The sequence below is a fragment of the Pseudorca crassidens genome, chromosome 11 (assembly GCF_039906515.1).
Source record: "Pseudorca crassidens isolate mPseCra1 chromosome 11, mPseCra1.hap1, whole genome shotgun sequence".
Taxonomy (NCBI): domain Eukaryota; kingdom Metazoa; phylum Chordata; class Mammalia; order Artiodactyla; family Delphinidae; genus Pseudorca; species Pseudorca crassidens.
Genome location: NC_090306.1, coordinates 36,609,075 through 36,629,045, shown reverse-complemented (window position 1 = coordinate 36,629,045; position 19,971 = coordinate 36,609,075). Strand labels below are relative to the sequence as shown.

Here is a 19,971-nt window from a genome sequence, read left to right as displayed (position 1 = left end):
CTCATGGTTAACATCTTGGACAGCACAGCTCTATAGAGTACAAACTCTGGAGGCAAAAATCATTTGTTTGTTCAGTGGTGTCTGTCACTGTGACTGTACATGGTAGACACACAGATTTGCTCAGTGAATTTTTTTTTTTTTTTTGCGGTACGCGGGCCTCTCACTGTTCTGGCCTCCCCCGTTGCGGAGCACAGGCTCCAGACACGCAGGCTCAGCGGCCGTGGCTCACGGGCCCAGCCACTCCGCGGCATGTGGGATCTTCCCGGACCGGGGCACGAACCCGTGTCCCCTGCATCAAGGTTATGGTGAAGCTACTACACAACTTCAGATGATAGTGAGGTCATATGATTCACATACCCTCAGAGCCCACTTTTTGGACCATTGATTACTCATGCACAAACATTGATCTCAAATCCATAATAAACCTGAGTCTGCTCCCATAGATTCTGGCTTCCCAGCGTTGCTACACCTCCCGTCTAAAGCCAGTCCCTTCATTTTGCACTAGACTTTTAACAGGTGGGGTGGGTTAGCTGTTAGCGCACACGGTGGTTACTCGCAGTGGTCCTCACAACAGAGAGTGCAGTGAGAGGCGGATCGTGGCCTTCTCTCCGGGGCCCCCCAGGCCCTGCGGCCTCGGGCCGGTGGCTGAGCTGGGAGCCCCAGGGACAGGCTGGGGGTGTGTCCTGCAGAGCTCCAGAGCCCTCGCCACGGCCGCCCATTGGCTGGGCTTAGGCCTTGAAGCAGCAGTGAACCTCTCCCCTATTCCCACCTCTGCGGCCTAATGCCGGCGGCTGTCTCCATGGGTCGCAGACCTCGGGACCCCAGCCCCTGTTTGGGTGGCCTGAGGGCTGGCTGGCTCCTGGGCACCTGGCTCCCTCAGTGATGACGGCTGGGCATGGTCTGGGGACCTGGCCCTGAGGGCACCTCCAGCTGAGATCTGCCTGCTTAGCTGGGCCTGGGCACCAGCAGGAAGACCCAGACTGGGTGCGGGACGAATGCTCTCAGGGTAACCGTCCTGCGCAGGGACCCCCTCCTCTTAGCCAGGGCCTGGACCTCAGAGGGCTAAAGTTAAGCCTTGGACCTTGCCCTTTCTTGTCAGAACTGAAAATAACATTTGTTTTGGTGGAGGTTTACAGGAACATCGTGACCTGACCGTGACCTGACCTCAAGAACAAAGGATCCGGATCCGACACCAAGAAGTTTGCAGCAACTAACCACGCCCCTCCGTCACTTCTCCTATAAAAGGTCTTTGTTGAAAGCTTTTGGTGAGTGGGGGGAGGTAGGGGGGTTAAGGCATGAGCCACCCGTTCTCCTTGCATGGCCCTGCAATAAACCTTTCTCTGCTCCAAACTCTGACATTTTGGTATTGTTTCGCCTCACTGTGCGTCGGGCACACACACTTGCATTCGATAACAGATTCTGTCCTCTCTTGTGTAGCTCAAGAACAATGTTCCATCAATTCTTCCCGCTTTCTCTTTACCTTATAATTTTTTCCACTGTACTAGATCATTCTCAGGAAAACTCCTTGAAAGCGTTGTCTGTATTCTCTGTCTCCAGTTCTTCTCTTGTCAAGATCACCGATGACTTGTGTGTTCTTTTTTTTAAAATTATAGGTGATTTATAATATTGTATTAGTTTCAGGGTTCTATAAAAACATTGAATCACAGTGACTTGTGTTTTCTTCCTTCCTTCCTTCTTTCCTTCCTTCCTTCCTTCCTTCCTTCCTTCCTTCCTTCCTTCCTTCCTTCCTTCCTTCCTTCCTTCCTTCCTTCCTTCCTTCCTTCCTTCTCCCTCTCCCTCTCCCTCTCCCTCTCCCTCTCTCTTGCTTCATGGCTTGCAGGATCTTCATTCCCCAACCAGGGATGGAACCCGGGGCCTCAGCAGTGAAAGTGCCAAGTCCTAACCACTGAACTGCCGGGGAATTCCCAACTTGTGTGTTGTTAATTCCAATCTCCAATTGCTAATCCTCATCTTATTTGCCCTATTAGTAGCATGTGACAGAATTTGAAGAAGCACTTTCTTCATTGAAACATCTTCACCTGGCCTCCATTTCATTGTACTCTTTGTCTTCCTCTTTCCTCATTCAGTACTTCTTTCAGGTTTCTGTCTAGCACTCCATTTTCTTCCCACTCTCTTAATGCTAGAGTATATCAGAGCCTCTCAGCAATCTCATCCGTTCGATGCCTTTACAAACATGGACCGTGTCCCCAATTTGTATCATCAATCAAGATGTCTGCCAAATTCCAGTCTCCTCTACTACTTGTTTCTGCTTGCTATCTCTACTAGGATATCTAGTATTCATCCCAAACTTAACATACCCAAAACAGAATTCTTGATTTTTTTTCTTAAACCTACTCTATTTAGAATCTTCTTTACTTAGATGATGACAAATCTATCCTCCTAGCTGCTCAGGCTAAAATCTTTGGAGTCATTCTTTACTTTCGTCTTGTTCATACACATGACACATCTAAGCTATTAAAAATGCTATTGCATCAACCTTTAAATTAAATCCAGAATCCAACAACTCCTCCCTACTTCTACTTCTACTACACTTGTCTAGACCATCATTACCTCTTGTTTGAATTAATGCAACAGACTCCTAAATGGTGACCCTGTTGCCAGCAGCATCCAGCCACAGTCTATCCTTAACATGGCAGCTAGACTGATCCTTTTCAAAAGATGAGTCATATCATGTCATGTCTCTGCTCATCACTCAGTGACACACCATTCACTCATAGTAAAAGCCAAAGCCTTTAAGTGGCTACAAGACCTTACAGGATCTGCCAGCATTATTTCTCTAATTTTATTTAATACTGTTGCCTTGCTCACTCTTTCTCCACCACACTGGCATGCCCGACAAACTCCCAACTAGAAGATTTTGCACTGTTGTTTCCTTTCTCTGCAAATCTCTTAAATATTGCCCTGGCCAACTTTTTCAACTCCTTCAAATCTTTGGTTAAATGTCAATACCCAGTGAAACCTACCAGAAGAATAAGGGATGGCTGCAAATTTTTTGACACTCCTGTTGAGGGGAGAGTTTATTTCCCATCCTCTTGAATTAATAAGAATGGTTTGTGATGGCTTAGACCAGTAGAGCATGGAAGGCTTATGTTTGGGACTAACAACTTCCACCTTGGACTCTTAGAATCCTGAGTTTTCTTGTAAGAAGTCTGACTACCCTTCTGTAGAAACCACCTGGAGACATCCTGAGACTACATGAGGAGTGAGAGTCCCAGCTGAAACTAGGCTTCCAGCATCTCTGCCAAGTCCAGGCATGTGTGTGAAGACATCTTGAACCCTCTTCGACCAGTGAAGTCATACTGGATCATCCAGCCCAAACTTGCCACCAGTTGAAAACCACTGAGTGACTTCAGTTGACATCAGGTAGAACAGAAGCCCTGCCCAAATTCCTGACCCACAAAATCATATAATATAAAATGGTTGTTACTTGAAACCACTAAAGTTTTGGGGTAGTTTGTTACACAATGATAGACAACCAGAACACCTACACTTACTGCCTATTTAAAGTTGCAATTTGTACCTGTCTCTACCTTGGTACTCTCAATTCTCCTTACTTTGTTCTATTTTTTTTCTCCATATTACTTATCACCTTAACATGTAATATATTTACTATGTTTATTATTTATTATCATTCTCTTCTTAATCAATGACCCCTTCTCCCATTCACCAGAATATAAATGGGATTTTTTTTCTGTTTTGTTCATTGATACATGCCTGGCACATAGGTGTTCAATAAAGTCTTGTTGGATGAATGAGAAGTAATTTACACTTTATCACAGGATATAGAGGATCTCATTAGAGCTGTCCAAGAATGAGCAAGATAAAATTTAAAAAGTGGCATGGTAACTATGGGGTCATACTACAGGAAAAAAAAATCCAACCTAGAAGAAACTATATCCTAAAGAACAAATTTCCCTCAAGTGCTTCATACTAGGGAACAACTTATTAAGCTCATGAATTCATTAAGGTAAGCCTCAAATATGAAATAAAACAATTAAATGAGATTTTAAAAAGAGATTATAGGTCTAAGAAACAAGTTGAGGATCAAAAGTAGGTCATTAAAAGTTTGTTAAGTAAATTAGAAAGGAACAGAAAAGACAGTTGAAAATCAAATTGCTGACATAGAGGAAAAGTACAGTGAGTCAAATGCCAATGAAAAAGAAAGATCATCATAATTAGGAAAAATCCAAAAGGACCACAAACTAGAAATAGGGCATGAACACATGGAACAAGAAAGTTTCCTTGGAATGAAAATTATAAAAGAATAATCAGCAAGTTAAAAGAGCACATCTTATTTCAGGAAATTTTGTTTCTGAGTACTAACAGATATATTCTAGGTAAGTTGTAAAATTTCAAAAATAAAGACAGATTTCTTCAGATAAATCTTTTTTTATTAGAAAAAGCAAATCATGCTCCTAGGCACCCCCCCCCAAAAAAAAGAATGAAAAAAGCAAAATCAAGCTATTTTTAGATTTCTGGAGAGCAACATTCAACAGACAGAGGAAATGTCTACAAGGTTTTGAATGAAAGAAAATGACTCTAACATTTATAACAAAGAAGATCTCATTCAAATATAAAGGCAAAATGCATATATTCTCAAACATGCATGAACTCAAAAGATGGTAAACCCTTGAGCTGTTCTTGAAAGACCTACTTATAAATGAAAGCAGACAACTAACTGATGAATCAATACAGAGACCTCAGCAGTGGAGACGCCATGATAAAAGAATTTACAATAAACTGTGAAGCATTCAGTTATGGGGCTAATTGGAAATAGTGGGGGTATTACGATAACATCTGAATCTAATCTAATAATGTAATCCACAAAAAATTGGGAGGTGGAAAGCAAGCAGGGTATATAAAGTGTTAAGCCTTTACTAGTTTAAAAATGTATTAGGATATCAACCTCATTTAAAAATTTTTATTTATTTTAAAGTTTTAATCACAAAATTAGATGAATCACAATGCTTGGTGCAAGATACGCTCTTAGTTTTTGTCTATTTGTAATCTTTCATTCATTCCTTCATAACATGCATGGTATAACCCTATTTCATAAAAGTATTTCTACTTATCATTCCACCCGTATATATGTAGAGAAAGATCCGTGAAATGATGTTCACCTGATAGTGATAGTTATGTGGATGGTGGAGTTTGAGGTGATGATAGTTTTGTTAACTTTTTGCTGAGAAGTATAAGAGAAACTAAGGAGCCAGGGGTTTGGGGGTTGGGGGATTGAGACAGCAGCTCTGCCTCTCAATAACTGTAATTTTGAGCAAGTTAATAAATTTTAAGTTTCTGCATCTGTAAAATGGGTACAGTAATAGTCCTACTTCATCAAGCCATTGTGAGGATTAAATGAGTTAATATCCACAAAGTACTTAAAATAATGTTGACATATAAAGAGGTCTCAATAAATGTTAACTTTGTTTTTTTAACTGCCTTTCCTCTACTAGTCTTCTTCATGCTAGACATTCCTTAAAATAAGCATGTACCATTTTTATATAAACAAAATTAGTAAAATACAGACCAATATCTTGATGTTTGGTTTAAAAAAAAACTAGCTTCATGTTCTCTGTGAGAAATATATCTGGTAAATTTAGCAACAAAATGATAATGTAATTGTTGGAAAAATGCCCATGTCATTAGAGGATGTAATATTTCTTTATAGAAAAGGATGTGGAAATTTATGGATTTGTTTAGACAAGGCAGGAGATGACACAGAAAGCTGCCTGATGGTGGTATGGGCTATTTAGTCTCCAGTAATTTCCCTGGGACATACATTTGTGGGTATGAGTAGCTGCATTGCATAAGGATTCTGGCAGATCTTATCTTGTCATTCTCACAGGATTTTCATCTCCTTCTTTTCCCCACCTCTGCCTATTCCCTCCTATCCTTACTGTTCTAGAAATTCAAACTCTGTGCCTTCCCACTCAGCAGAGACAAAATAATCCCACAATGTTTCTGAGTGCTTTCCATGAAAATGGGTGAATTTAAGAGCCATTTCCCAGCAGGCCTAGCACCCTTTGAAAGAGTTAGTCTTCTGACACTTTGAGGTTAATCCTGCAATACCTAAGCAAAGTGACAAAGGAAGAAGGAAAATACAGGAATGGGGAAAGGCATAGAAGAAAAATTTTTAAAGGAAATCAAATGTAATATTATCAGAAAGAGTAAAATCAAGATCCAAAGTTTAAAATGGGACAAAGAATTTTTTTAAAAATTTCATAGTCTACCAAAATATACACTAATTGTTATGTATCAAACATTATAGAAGATGTTTACATATAGCAAAATCTTCCAAAAATATATGACATTGATAAAGCCACCATCATAGTATCAATCTTTAATTAACTTTCAGAATTTGTACATCAAGAAGACCAAAAATATCAGATGTATTTATAGGATTTAAATAACACAATAAATAAAAACCATGTTATATATATCCATATTATATACATTTTTTAGAACTTAATAACTTGCAAAGAAAACCTTCCTAAGCTTGTGTATTAGGTTGGATTACCTGAGATGAGATTTGACTACAAGTGACAGAAACCAAAAATAATGATGACCTAAAGAAGATAGAAGCTTATTTCTCTCTCACATAAATGTGGGTTGTCAAGGCTAATTTGGAACATCAGGAACTTAGCCTCCCTCTTGGCTGCTTCTTTGTCATTCCCAATAAATGATTTCTAACAATGGTAACAAAATGCCCTCTGGTTCCATCTAGCGTGTCTATTTTCTAGCTAGCGTGGATGAAGAAACGGTAGGAGAAGGGCCTGCTCCCAGATTTTAAGAAAACTTCTGGGGACTCCCTGATCTCAAATTATACTACAAAACTTCAGTAATCAGTACAGTATGGTACTGGCACAAAAACAGACACAAAGATCAATGAAACAGAATAGAGAGCCCAGACACGAACCCACACTTGTATGGTCGATTAAGCTATGACAATGGAGGCAAGAATATACTACGGGGAAACACAGCCTCTTCGATAAATTGTGTTGCGAAAACTGGATGGCTACATGCAGAAGAACCAAACTGGACTACTTTCTTACACCACATACAAAAAAAAAAAAAGAAAAACAAAAACAAAAAAACACCTCAAAATGGCTTAGGGACTTAAATGTAAGACATGAAACCATAAAACTTTTAGAAGAAAACATAGGCAGTAAGCTCTATGATATCATCGATCTTAGCAAATTTTTTGGATATGTCTCCTCAGGCAAGGGAAATAACAGTAAAAACAAACAAATGGGATGACGTCAAACTAAAAAGCTTTTTGCACAGTGAAGAAAACTGAACAAAATGAAAAGGCTACCTACAGAATAGGAGAAGATATCTGCAAATGATGCATCCGATAAGGGGTTAATATCCAAAATATACAAATAATTCCCACAGCTCAAGGTAAAAAAAAAAACCCAAACAACCTGATTAAAAAATGGTCAGAGGACCTGAATAGATATTTTACCAAAGAAGACATACAAATGGTGAACAGACACATGAAAAGATGCTCAACACTGCTGATCATCAAGGAAATGCAGATTAAAACCACAATGAGATATCACCTCACACCTGTCAGAATGGCATCAAAAAGACAACAAATAACAAGTGTTGGCAAAGATGTGGGGAAAAAGGAACCCTCATGCAGTGTTGGTGGGAATGCAAATTGGTACAGCCACTATGAAAACAGTATGAAGGTGTCCATGTGGGTGTATGCTTCTCCTGTTTTACTATCATTTTGGTGGAGTTTAGTGAAGAAACAAAGGTAAGTATGTGAGTTCAATTCGCTATGTTTAATTAGGCAATTTGTTGTTTTTAACATGAAGAGTTTTTTGTTGTGTTGTTGTTGTTTTGGCCGTGCTGTGAGGCATGCGGGATCTTAGTTCCCCGACCAGGGATCGAACCTGAGCCCCCTGCAGTGGAAGTGCAGAGTCCTAACCACTGGACTGCCAAGGAAGTCCCAACATGAAGAGTTTTGATTTTCTTTTCTATCTATGCTTCTTACTCTAGTATCTTACATTTTTAGTGGCCCTAATTACACGTGAAAGACTCATTTAGCTAAACTCTGGGTGTTTTAAGCTCCATCTGCTTTCATAAATCTCCTTATTTCACCCCACACATGAGTTTATTAAAGGAGCTAAGCCTTTTCTAAGGTAGAGCACTAAATATGATGCTTTTTGCTTTATATTTATTATCTCATGAAATCTTTATGACAGTTCCAGGAGCTAGATAATACTATCCCCATTTTATAGATGGAGCAACTGAGAGACATGGTATGTTATTGGCCTAAGGCAAAGCAACTTATAAGCGGCAAAAGCAGACTTTAGTGCTCTTATTCTTAACCTCAAAGCAACAAATATGTATCCTTTTGCTTTGTTGTTGTGGTTCTTCCTTTTTCTACTACTATATTGTCTTTTGGGGAAAACGTAGTTAGCTACTGAATAAATCATTTAATTTTCTTTTCTAAAGGGACTTTCTGTTTGTTTTTATGTTAATACCACTTTAGGTCATTTGAGATGGGCAGTTTATTAGAGTGCTATAATGTGTTTTTCACTACCCTTGGGCTCTAGGAGTCCAATTCATCTCATACTTTTCCTTTTGATAGCTTAGCATCAGCATCATATCCACAGCTCTGTAATTACATGCTGCACCCTACAGATTCATTTGATAAAATGTTCATTTTTTAAAATATTTATTTATTTGGCTGTGGCATGCTGGATCTTCTTTGTGGTGTGTGGGATCTTTTAGATGAGCTGCACAGCCTCTTCATTGCGACACATGGACCCTCTAGTTGTGGCACATGGACTCTAGAGTGCACCAGCTTAATGGCTCTGCACAAGCATGTGGGATCTTAGATTCCCCAATCAGGGATCAAACCCACCTCCCCTGCACTGGAAGGCAGATTCTTAACCACTGGACCATCAGGGAAGTCCCAAAATGTTCATTTTTAAACAATTGTCAAATCTGCTGACAATTTGCCAACCTTTTAATACCAAAATATCGTCTGTAAAATTAATTTATAATATTTATATTAATTATTCCAAACATGTGCCCACTTGTCCTATAGAAAAATCAACCTATCCTGAAAAAGCAAACAAACAAAAAAACCCCTTCCCACTCAAGACTGATCAAATCCATACAGAATCTCTATATATTCACAGATATCTTTGATCTTTATTTGGAATAGTTTTAGAAAAACATTAAATATAAAAATTTAATTTTTTAATGGACTCTCATTTGCCCTCTGTGTCAGTCTCTCTCTTTGTAAAATTAAGATTTATATACTAATTTTTCCAGGGTGAGAAAAGAATCAAGGAAGAAATGTGAAGGTGATAAAAAGTCTGAAAATTTATAATTATTCTGTATCTCTCCTTAAAAAAAACAACAAAAAACCCATAATATTTCAAAGATACCTTAATTGTCCCAGGGAATAAATTGAGTAATTCTGGCTGGATATTGGAGAGGAGGTTCTGATATTGATGCCAGCCAGTCTGAGTCCTATTCATTCTTGTTAGTGTTCCTGTGTAACAAATGATTAAGAATGGGTTGTTACTAGGCAACAAAACTAGTCTCAGTAAATCTGAGAAAATTCAAAACATCCCAAGCACGTTTTCTGACCAAAATGCTATGAGACTAGAAATCAAGTACAAGGAAAAAACTGCAAAAAACACAAACATGTGGAGGCTAAACAATATGCTACTAAACAAACATGGATCACCAAAGAAATCAAAGAAGGAATAAAAAAATACCTGGAGACAAATGAAAACTAAAGCACAATGATCCCAATTCTTTGGGATGCAGCAATATCAGTTCTAAGAGGGAATTTTTTAGTAATACAAGCTTACCTCAGGGAACAAGAAAAATCTCAAATAAACAACCTACCCTTATACCTAAAGGAGCTAGAGAAAGAAGAACACACAAAACCCAAAATTAGTAGAAGAAAATAAATCATAAAGATCAGAGCAGAAATAAACAGAGACAAAAAAAAAAAGAAAGAAAGAAATGCCCAAAGAAACCAAGAGCTGATTCTTTGAAAAGATAAACAAAATTCATAAACCTTTAGCCAGAGTTATCAAGAAAAAAATAGAGAGCTCAAATCAATAAAGCCAGAAATGAAAAAGGAAATGTTAAAACCAATATCTCAGAAATACAAAGAATCATAAGAGATTACTACCAGCAATTATACCCCAATAAAATGGACAAGCTAGAATAAATGTACAATTATAAATTCTTATAAATGTATAATCTCCCAAGACTGTACCAGGGAGAAATAGAAAATATGAGTTAACAAATTTCCAGTAATGAAATTGAATTAGTAATAAAACAACTCTCAACAAACAAAAGTTCAGGGCCAGATAGCTTCACAGGTGAATTCTACCAAACATTTAGAGAGGAGTTAACACCTATCCTTCTCAAACTACTCCAAAAAATGCAGAAGAAGCAATGCTCTTGAATTCATTCTATGAGGCCAGCATCACCTTGATACCAAAACCAGACAAAGGTATCACAGAAAAAGAATATTATGGGTCAACAACATTGATGAACATAGATGCAAAAATCCTCAACCTATTAGCAAACTGAATTCAACAATACAATAAAAGGATCATACATGATGATCAAGTGGGATTTATCCCCAGCATGCAAAGATGTTCAAAATCTGTAAATCAAACAATATGATACACCACATTAACAAATTGAACAATAAAAATCATATGATTATCTCAATAGATGCAGAAAAAGCTTTTGATAAAATTCAACATCTATTTATGATAAAAACTATCAACAAAGTGGATATAGAGGGAACATACCTCAACATAATAATGGCAATATATGACAAACCTGCAGCTAACATCACACTCAACAGTGAAAAGCTAAAAGAATTTTCTTTAAGATCAGGAAAAAGGCAAGGATGCCCACTCTTGCCACTTTTATTCAACATAGTATTGGATATCCTAGCCACAGTAGTCAGACAAGAAAAAGAAATAAAAGGACTCCAAACTGGAAAGGAAGAAGTAAAACTGTCACTGTTTGCAGATAACATAATACTGTACATAAAAATCCTAAAGAAGCCACCAAAAAACTACTAGAGCTCATCAATGAATTTGGTAAAGTTGCAGGATACAAAATTCATATACAGAAATTTGTTGCATTTCTATACACTAACAACAAACTATCAGAGAAATTAAGTAAACAATCCTATTTACCATCGCATCAAACAGAATAAAACACTTAGGAAAAATCTAACTAAGGAGGTAAAAGACCTTTACATGGAAAATTATAGACACTGATGAAAGAAACTGAAGATGACACAAACAAATAGAAAGATATGTCATGTTCATAGATTGTAAGAAATAATATTGTTAAAATGTCCATACTACCGAAAGCAATCTGAAGATTTAATGCAATCCCTATCAAAATAGCCATGACATTTTCACAGAAATAGAACAAATAACACTAAAATTTATATGGAATTTATATGGAATCACAAAGCCCTATGTAATGGGCCTCCATAAAAACCCAAAAGGACAGGTTGGTGAACTCGTGGAGATTCAGAAAGAGTGGTGTGCCTAGAAAGGGCGTGGAAGCTCTGGGCCCTTTCCCCATACTTTGCCCTATGCATCTCCTATTTGGCTCTTCCTGAGTTATACCTTTTTATAATAAGCTGTTAATATAGCGAGTAAAATGTTTCTCTGAGTTCTGTGAGCCACTCTAGCAAATTAATCAAACCCAATTTGATTCACTGGAACCTCCAATCCATAGCCAGTGACAGCAATGGTGATAGACACATAGGTAATATGTACCTATTTTCAGATAAGGACCTGAGACCAGGGAAGTGAAGTGACTTGTCCAAGTTTATAGAGGTAGTCAGGGATTGAGTTGTAATAAAAGATCAGATGCCCAAATCCATCCCCACTGCCACTGGGACGCTATTTATTTCATTAGTTTCTGGGAAGCCAAGGTGACTAGCTAAATTATGAAAGTGGTTTGATTAAATGATAACTGAAATAAATTTTCACATCATTAATTTCAAATTACATTTAATTTTAATGCTGTTAGATGATTTATATTGTACAGAATTAAAGAAATTTCATAGAATCAGCACAACAGAGTAAAACTTCCAGGCCCTATTGATTATACATTGTGCCAATTTTTGTACCATCTCTGAAAAGTAGGTAACATTTATTTTGGAAGGTATTTTGAGTTCTTACCTCATGCAAGAGAAATATTAAAAACCATTGTGCTTTATTTCTTCCCTCCCCTACTTTTCTTAGTCCCTGATATAAAGGAGAAGATTGGCAAACTATTGTTTTTACTGAGTCCATTATAAAAATCAGTTTATTATTATTTCTAAAAAACCCATGAAAATTAGCAAGTTGAAAATGTCTTATTCTTAAAATTCTCTAAAATAGATAAAAGTGCCTTGCTTTGACTAATCTATTACAGTTTTCTGTGATAGATTTAAGACGAGGTATTTAAACTGGAGAACATTTTCTGCAGTAGAGGCTAAACTATCAAATTGGTGATCAAAGTCAAGTGAATATCACAAAGAATATCCATACCTGGAGAAAGTATGCAGCAAAGATTAGATTCTCAGAATAGATGAGTAGATACTGTATGCTGAGTAGAAAGGCTATTTTGGGTCTTTTTAGGCTAAATCAGTCTGTAGCAAATTGTAGGTCACCACTGCTGCGGTTCATTCTCAGATGGAATTTGAAATAAATGAATACATGTGCTCTCTGAGTATAAAGTTTCTGACTTATAGTGCCTTTTTCAGTTTTGTGCTATGAAAAAAGTGATTCCCATTGTCTGAAAGAGTAGTTTTCTGTAGGGTCTGGAAAACGTTCTTATACTTTTAATGGCAAATTTAAAAATGTTGTCTACAGGGTTCTATATTGTACAGCTGGAGTCCATCTTACAGGAAGCGTGGAGTCTTGATTATTGGATGGGTTTTCATGGTGGCATGCACAGAGAACAGCTTTTCAGTCTTTAGAGTCAGAGTGTGTTTGCTTATGTTAGGTCATAAATCAATGCTATTTTAATTGCAAAAAAATGAAATACCAAATATTTTGGCAATATAATTAAAAAAAAAATACACAAGGAGTTGTAAAAGCTAACATTTAGGGGAAAGAATCTTTCCAAAATAGGACAGTTTTGAGTGACAGTATGATTTTAACGTGCCTTACTAATTACCATGCAACTCTTTAGGTCAAGCACGATATTAGATTGAAGGCAGGGACATCTCTTCTTCATTTTTTATCATCTCCGCTCCTTCTACACCTGGTCAGTCGTGGGTGAAGGTCTTTGGAGACATCCACCTAAATGATCACGGATGAGCCTCCGCTCGAACATTTGTCAACACAATTACCCCCACCACACCAGTCAGCCCATTCTGGTTTTGACGGCTTAGGTGGAAATTTTTTCTTCTCTTGAGTGAACATGTGCTCTCCTCTAACTGGAGCTGAGCAGAACCCTGCAGTGCCCCTTACCCCAAGAACAAAGACCCCTCTATGTCCCCTGCCTCTCATTTGTAGAAAAGCTGAAGTCTCCCAGGCCTCCCAGAATCACAAGAGAGCAGGCTCAAGCAGTTAATGGTTAGGACAATGGAGTCACAGACTCAGTGTCTGATGCAAGAATGGGATTAACACTATTGCTCATAATAATCTATATCTCTGTTGGTGTAAGAATAATTGTAGTTTGCTCTGCCCATGTATATAAGCAGGCAACTAAAACTGTCAGCAAAGAGATGCTACAGACCCATGTCGACATTTTTCACTCTAAGAATTTGATGCTCTCTCTCAGCAGGGAGCAGTTACAGCAGATGGGCCTTTGCCCCTAGTCTCATAGAAATGGAACGATGTCTGACAGTGGGGATTTGTAAGTGGCTTTTTTGCCCCTTTTCTGTTTGTTCGTCTCTGTTTTCCTCAGACCTTAATCATAAAAATGAGATCACTAGGTAACATTTAACCTAACTCCCGCCTTGCCTAACCTGTTGACTCCTTTCCTGGATTAAAAGGAGTAGGAATGAAGAATTAAGTAGTTAAAGAATGACTGACTCTCTACCCCCAGTATAGCAAATTTGCAGGCAGACCACAGGGGCCAGAGGACAGCCAGTTGCAGGTGGACCAGGTGGGCAAGACAGCATCCAAAGTAATCAGGAAAAGTCAGTGGGTCTGCACACAACGGAAAAATGACAATCTAATCTCTTACCTGAATGATTAACTGAGATTGTTTCCACCTTTTCCTTTAAAATATCGCCATGGCTGAGCAGAATCTTTGGAGCTGGTCTTTGGCCAAGAGTCCACCTCCTCCTCAGATTGCTGGCTTTTATGAATAAAGCAACTTTCCTTTCTACCGACACTTGCCCCTCGATTGTCTGCTTTTGAGTGGTGAGCAGCCGAACCTGAGTTCAGTAACATAACTTCCTCATGCCGGGTCTGTCCTCTGAGGCCTCAGAGAACAAGTCTGACCCTTCTTCCATGTCAAAATCCCTTTAGACATTTGAAGGCAAATACAATGACACAAAATTTGAATTATGGTGAGGCAAGTATCACACCATAAATTCAGATTCTGACTTCTTCCTTTCAGGATTTTGAAGAGGTTTCTTCTATGGGCTACCTTCTCACTCATTTAAATCATATTAACCTTGTAGTCACCTAAAATCCCTGTGCCTTTCTCTCATGCTCTTAAACATTTCCACCCGTCCTTGAGTAGTTAGACTTTGAAACTTGCATTTATCCCTCTTAAATTTCTTGTTGTATTTAGCTTATCATTTTGGCTTACCAGAATCTTCATGGATTCTTCTTATATTATCTAATGATCCCCTAACACTCTTTTAGTCTCATCTCTCAACACCCCCACCATCATATACCCTGCTCCATACATACAATCAGAAATATAATTCTTGGAACAGGTCATGCTTTATCTCAATTTGAGTGAATTGAGACATTCTGTTGCACACACTGTTTTGTGATACTTTGCACATACTCTTGCACACACTGTTTTGTGATTGCACGTACTGTTTTGTTGCACATACTGTTTTGTGATACTTCTCCTTTTCTCCTCTGCTAACTTTTATTCTTCAAGGCTTGACTGAGACATCACTTTTTTTAGGACTTTGTTTATTACTGGGTGACGTGGCCCACTTCTGAGCTCCTATAGTACTCTGTATTTATGTTAATCCTAGCACTTATCAAACTACATTATAATGGTCATACCCTTGACTTCTTTTCCTCACTAACCTGTAAGATCCTGAATGCAGGAATATATATTTTTTCACCATTGTATATTCAGTGCCTAGTACAATGCATGACATATAGTAGGCTTTTACTATGTATTTCTTGATTCAACTAGCCTCACCAAAGTAATAAGAAGCATATGTATACAACCAAGGAAGTTGCCTATGATGTGCCTCATTAAACCTTGCTCCCTCAATCCATAATCTGTGTTTTAGACTCTGGTCATTCAACCAGTTATGAATCCACCACACAGAGTCACTTCCAGCACAGGTCTTATCCCATGTCTAACAAGGTCATCACCAAATATACTGAAACTCTATCAAATGCCATTCTGAAATTCAGTGATATTATGCAAATGGACTTCACCTGACCTATCAGTCCTAGAAATGAAACATTTGTGTCGATCTTGAACTATAATGGTATTTAATTCTTATGCTCAGTTTTTTGTTGATCTTTCCCTGTATTGTTTATAGAATACTTTAATCTCATCTCAGTTTTCTGTAGATTTTATTTGTATTTTCAAAACATCTTTAATGAATTTAGAATACCTGATTTTTTTAACAAATATTAAGTATGTTTATGTTATCACTGATCTTTGTTTTTTAACTCTACCTTACAACCCCCTTTCTTAAAATGAAACTTAAGTTTTATTTATAGTTTAAAGGAGTCTAGAGAAAGGGAATTAACCTTGATGAAGTACATGTATGCCAGATACTTCCCCCTTGAATTATTGCTTATTCCTCAGAAAATACTGCAAAGTAGATTTTATTAAACCTGTTTTATATAAGAGGGAAGTAGGACATGAAGCAAGGAAGGGACAGAGTTGACACTGGAATTCAGTTAGGTTTGATTCTAAAACAGAGAACCTCTGTGAGAATCTGATGAAAGCCATAGCCCGCTTCCCAGTAAATGCACGTAAGTCACATATCTATTGGTGTTCTCTGTTATAAGCTACAGAAATGAATCCGATTTTGAAATAGAAAGAAGACTTTATGTTTTTAAGACATTGGTAGCTCACAGTACCTCTGGGAGAGCTGTAGAATCGGGAATGAGACTAGGCAACCAGGAAGAAATGTCCAAACCCACCCTTACAGAAGTGTCTGGTGAGGAATCCTTTGCTATACTTCTGTGAAGCCCTAGAAGATGCAGTTTGCACTGCTATTTCTGGAATTTAGTGTTGTTGAAGCCACTGCTGCCACCCCATTTTTTTTTTTTTGGAAGTGGGTAAAATGTGTTTATTTTCTTCTATTTGTGTGTATGTGTGTGTATGTGTTTAAGGAAAAGGAGAAAAAGCCTCCTCCCTTCCAGGACCCAGTGTCTACTGGGCTTGGAGGCGGGTGGAGCCAGGGCCAAGCACCCCTACTAGAAGTTGTAGAGTAGAAGGTGATGGCGTTAACTCTGTAGTCCATGAGAAGGGGGTGCTGCATGTGTCTGAACCCTAGGCTGCCCCGCCCAGTGAAGAGAAGTGCCACAGCTTCATCAGGGTGAAGGTAGAGAAGCAGTTCTGAGCCAGGATCTCTGCCTTGGGTCAGTGCCAAAAGGAAGTCTTCCTTCAGCAGCTCCCAGCTCTTCCATAAGGAGCCCACAAACAGAATGAGAAGGCCAGTCTCCTGTTGGAACAAGACCTGGTCAATCCCAGGTAATATTGCCATGGTGTGTCTTCCCAGCATCCACGCGGCCTTCCTGAAGGTATAACAAGAAAGGAGAGGGACTTCCCTGGTGGCGCAGTGGATAGGACCCCGTGCTCCCAATGCAGGGAGTCCAGGTTTGATCCCTGATCAGGGAACTAGATCCCACATGCATGCTGCAACTAAGAGTTCGCATGCCACAACTAAGGAGCCCGCCTGCTGCAACTAAGGGGTCCACGTGCTGCAACTAAGGAGCCGGAGAGCCACAACTAAGGAGACTGTGAGCCTCAACTTAGGAGCCCACCTGCTGCAACTAAGACCCGGTGCAACGAAATAAATTAAAAAATGACAACAACAGCAACAAAACACTAATGTGTCTTACAAAAAAAAAAACAAGAAAGGGGAGCTACCTGCTGAGCACCTCCTGCAATTTTAACAGCAAAATCCAGTAAACCTGCATTTATCAAATATAGGTGAGTGAGGATTCCTAGCTGATCTGACACCTGGAAATAGTTGAACATGGCGGGCAGTGTCATGAGGAGCTAGGCTGTGCATCGTCAAACACAAACACCCCACTAACTTGGTCCTGCAGCAACAAGCATCAGTACTTGTTGACATTACAAACGTGGACGCATAGCAACCATCATCTGCACCTTGTTGACACTGCTAATAGGGCCTGCCTCCTGGGTCTGCAAGCTGAGCAGCTGCACAGGGTGCCATGTTCAGAAGGGCTCACACTTGGTTTAATGCTCTATTATCACCGCCTTGGATTGCTGAATCATTTTTGCACACTGGTCTCCACATTTTCACTTTGCACTAGGCCCTGTGAATTACGTAGCTGGTCCTGACTGCCCACATGGTCCTGTAGCAACCACCACCAGCCCTGCATGGACACCATGAACATGGACCTCGAACTACCCCCACTGCCATTCCACTGCCACTGCAAACATGTTCTGCTGCCACTGGGATCACCAACATGCCAACACCACAGATACAGTCCTGCAACAACCCCACTCCTACACTGAGAGAAAAACCCATGAAACACAAACTTTGTGTGAATATTTTAAGGTTCTTGGATTTCTAAAACCGCCTTTGTGGTCCCAGCTTAAGACTCTAGCTCTAAAGCCCATTTCCAGGACTAGAGCAAGAAAGTTTTTTTTTCCAGTTTTATTGAGATATAATTGACATACAGCACTATATAAGTTTAAGGTGTACAGCATAAAGATCTGACTTACATCATGAAATAATTACCACAGTAAGTCTAGTGAACATCCATCATCTCATATAGATACAATATTAAAGGAACAGCAAAAAAATATACTTTTTCCTTGTGATGAGAACTCTTCAGATTTACTCTCAACAACTTTCATTATAATATTGTGAGTGTTAATTGTCTTTATTATGTTGTACATTACATTTGTACCTTTTGACTACCTTCATCTAATTCCCCCTCATATGGTAGTTCTATTTTTAATTTTTTGAGGAAACTCTATACTGTTTTCCATAGCAACTGTACCAATTTACATTCCCACTAACAGTGCATGAGGGCTCCCTTTTCTCCACATCCTTGCAAACACTTGTTATTTGTTGTCTTTTTGATAATAGCCATCTGACAGGTGTGAGGTGATACCTCATTGTGGTTTTGATTTGCATTTTCCTGATAATGAGTGATGGTGAGAATATTTTCATGTGTTTGCTGGCCAGCTGTATGTCTTCTCTGGAAAAATGTCTATTCAGATCCTCTGATCATTTTTTAATTGAGTTGTTTGCTTTTTTGATGTTGTATATTTTGGATATTAATCCCTTGTCAGATATAGCATTTGCAAATGTCTTCTCCCATTCAGTAGGCAGTTTTTTGGTTTTGTTAATTATTTCCTTCTCTGTGCAATAGCTTTTTAGTTTCATGTAGTTCCACTTGTTTATTTTTGCTTTTGTTTCCCTTGCCTTAGGAGAGATCCAAAAAAAAAAAAAATATTGTTAAGACTGAGGTCAAAGAGTATGTTGCCTAGAAGAGCATACTCTTCTAGGATTTTTATGGTTTCAGTCTTACATGTAAGTCTTTAATCCATTTTGAGTTTATTTTTGTATATGCTGTGAGAAAGTGGTCCAGTTAGATTCTTTTGAATGTAGTTGTCCAGTTTCCCAATACTGTTTATTGAAGAGGCTATCTTTTCTTCAGTGTATATTCTTGCTCCTTTGTCGTAGATTAATTGCTCGTATAAATGTGGGTTTGCTTCTTGGTTCAATTGATCTATGTGTCTGTTTTTGTGCCAGTAGCATACTATTTTGATTACTGTAGCTTTGTAGTATAGCTTGAAATCAGGGAGTGTAATACCTCCTGTTCCTACTGCTTTTTTAAGATTGTTTTGGCTATTCGAAGTCTTTTGTGTTTCCATACAAATTTAAGAATTATTTGTTCTAGACCTGTGAAAAATGCCATTGGTATTTTGATAGGGATTGCACTGAATCTGTGGATTGCCTTGGGTAGAATGGGCACTTTAACAATGTTAATTCTTCCAATCCATGTGCACAGTATGTCTTTCCATTTGTTTGTGTCACCTTCAATTTCTTTCATCAGTGTCTATAGTTTTCCATACAAAGGTCTTTTACCTCCTTAGATTTATTCCCAGATATTTTATTCTTTTTGATGTGATTGTGAATTGGATTGTTAATTTCTCTTTCAGGTAGTTGGTTGTTAGTGTATAGGAATGCAACAGATTTCTGCATGTTAATTTTGTGTTCTGCAACTTTACCAAATTGATTGATGAGTTCTAGTAAGTTTTTGGTGGCATCTTTAGGATTTTCTTTGCATAGTATCATGCCATCTGCAAACAGTGACAGTTTTACTTCTTCCTTTCCAATTTGGATTCCTTTTATTTCTTTTTGTTGTCTGATTGTTGTGGCTAGGACTTCCAATACTATGTTGAATAAAAGTGATGAGAGTGGGCATCCTTGTCTTGTTCCTGATCTTAGAGAAAATGCTTTCAGCTTTTCACCATTGAGTATAATGTCAGCTGTGGGCTTGTCATATGTGGCTTTTATTATGTTGAGGTATGTTCCTTCTATATCCACTTTGTTGAGGTTTTTAT

General features: G+C 38.4%; 1 pseudogene; it reads right to left on the bottom strand.

The window, feature by feature from the left end:
* Window positions 1–778: 778 nt before the first annotated feature.
* LOC137202894 (N-acetyl-D-glucosamine kinase pseudogene) lies at window positions 779–17,403 on the bottom strand (annotated as a pseudogene).
* Between the last annotated feature and the right edge of the window lie 2,568 nt (window positions 17,404–19,971).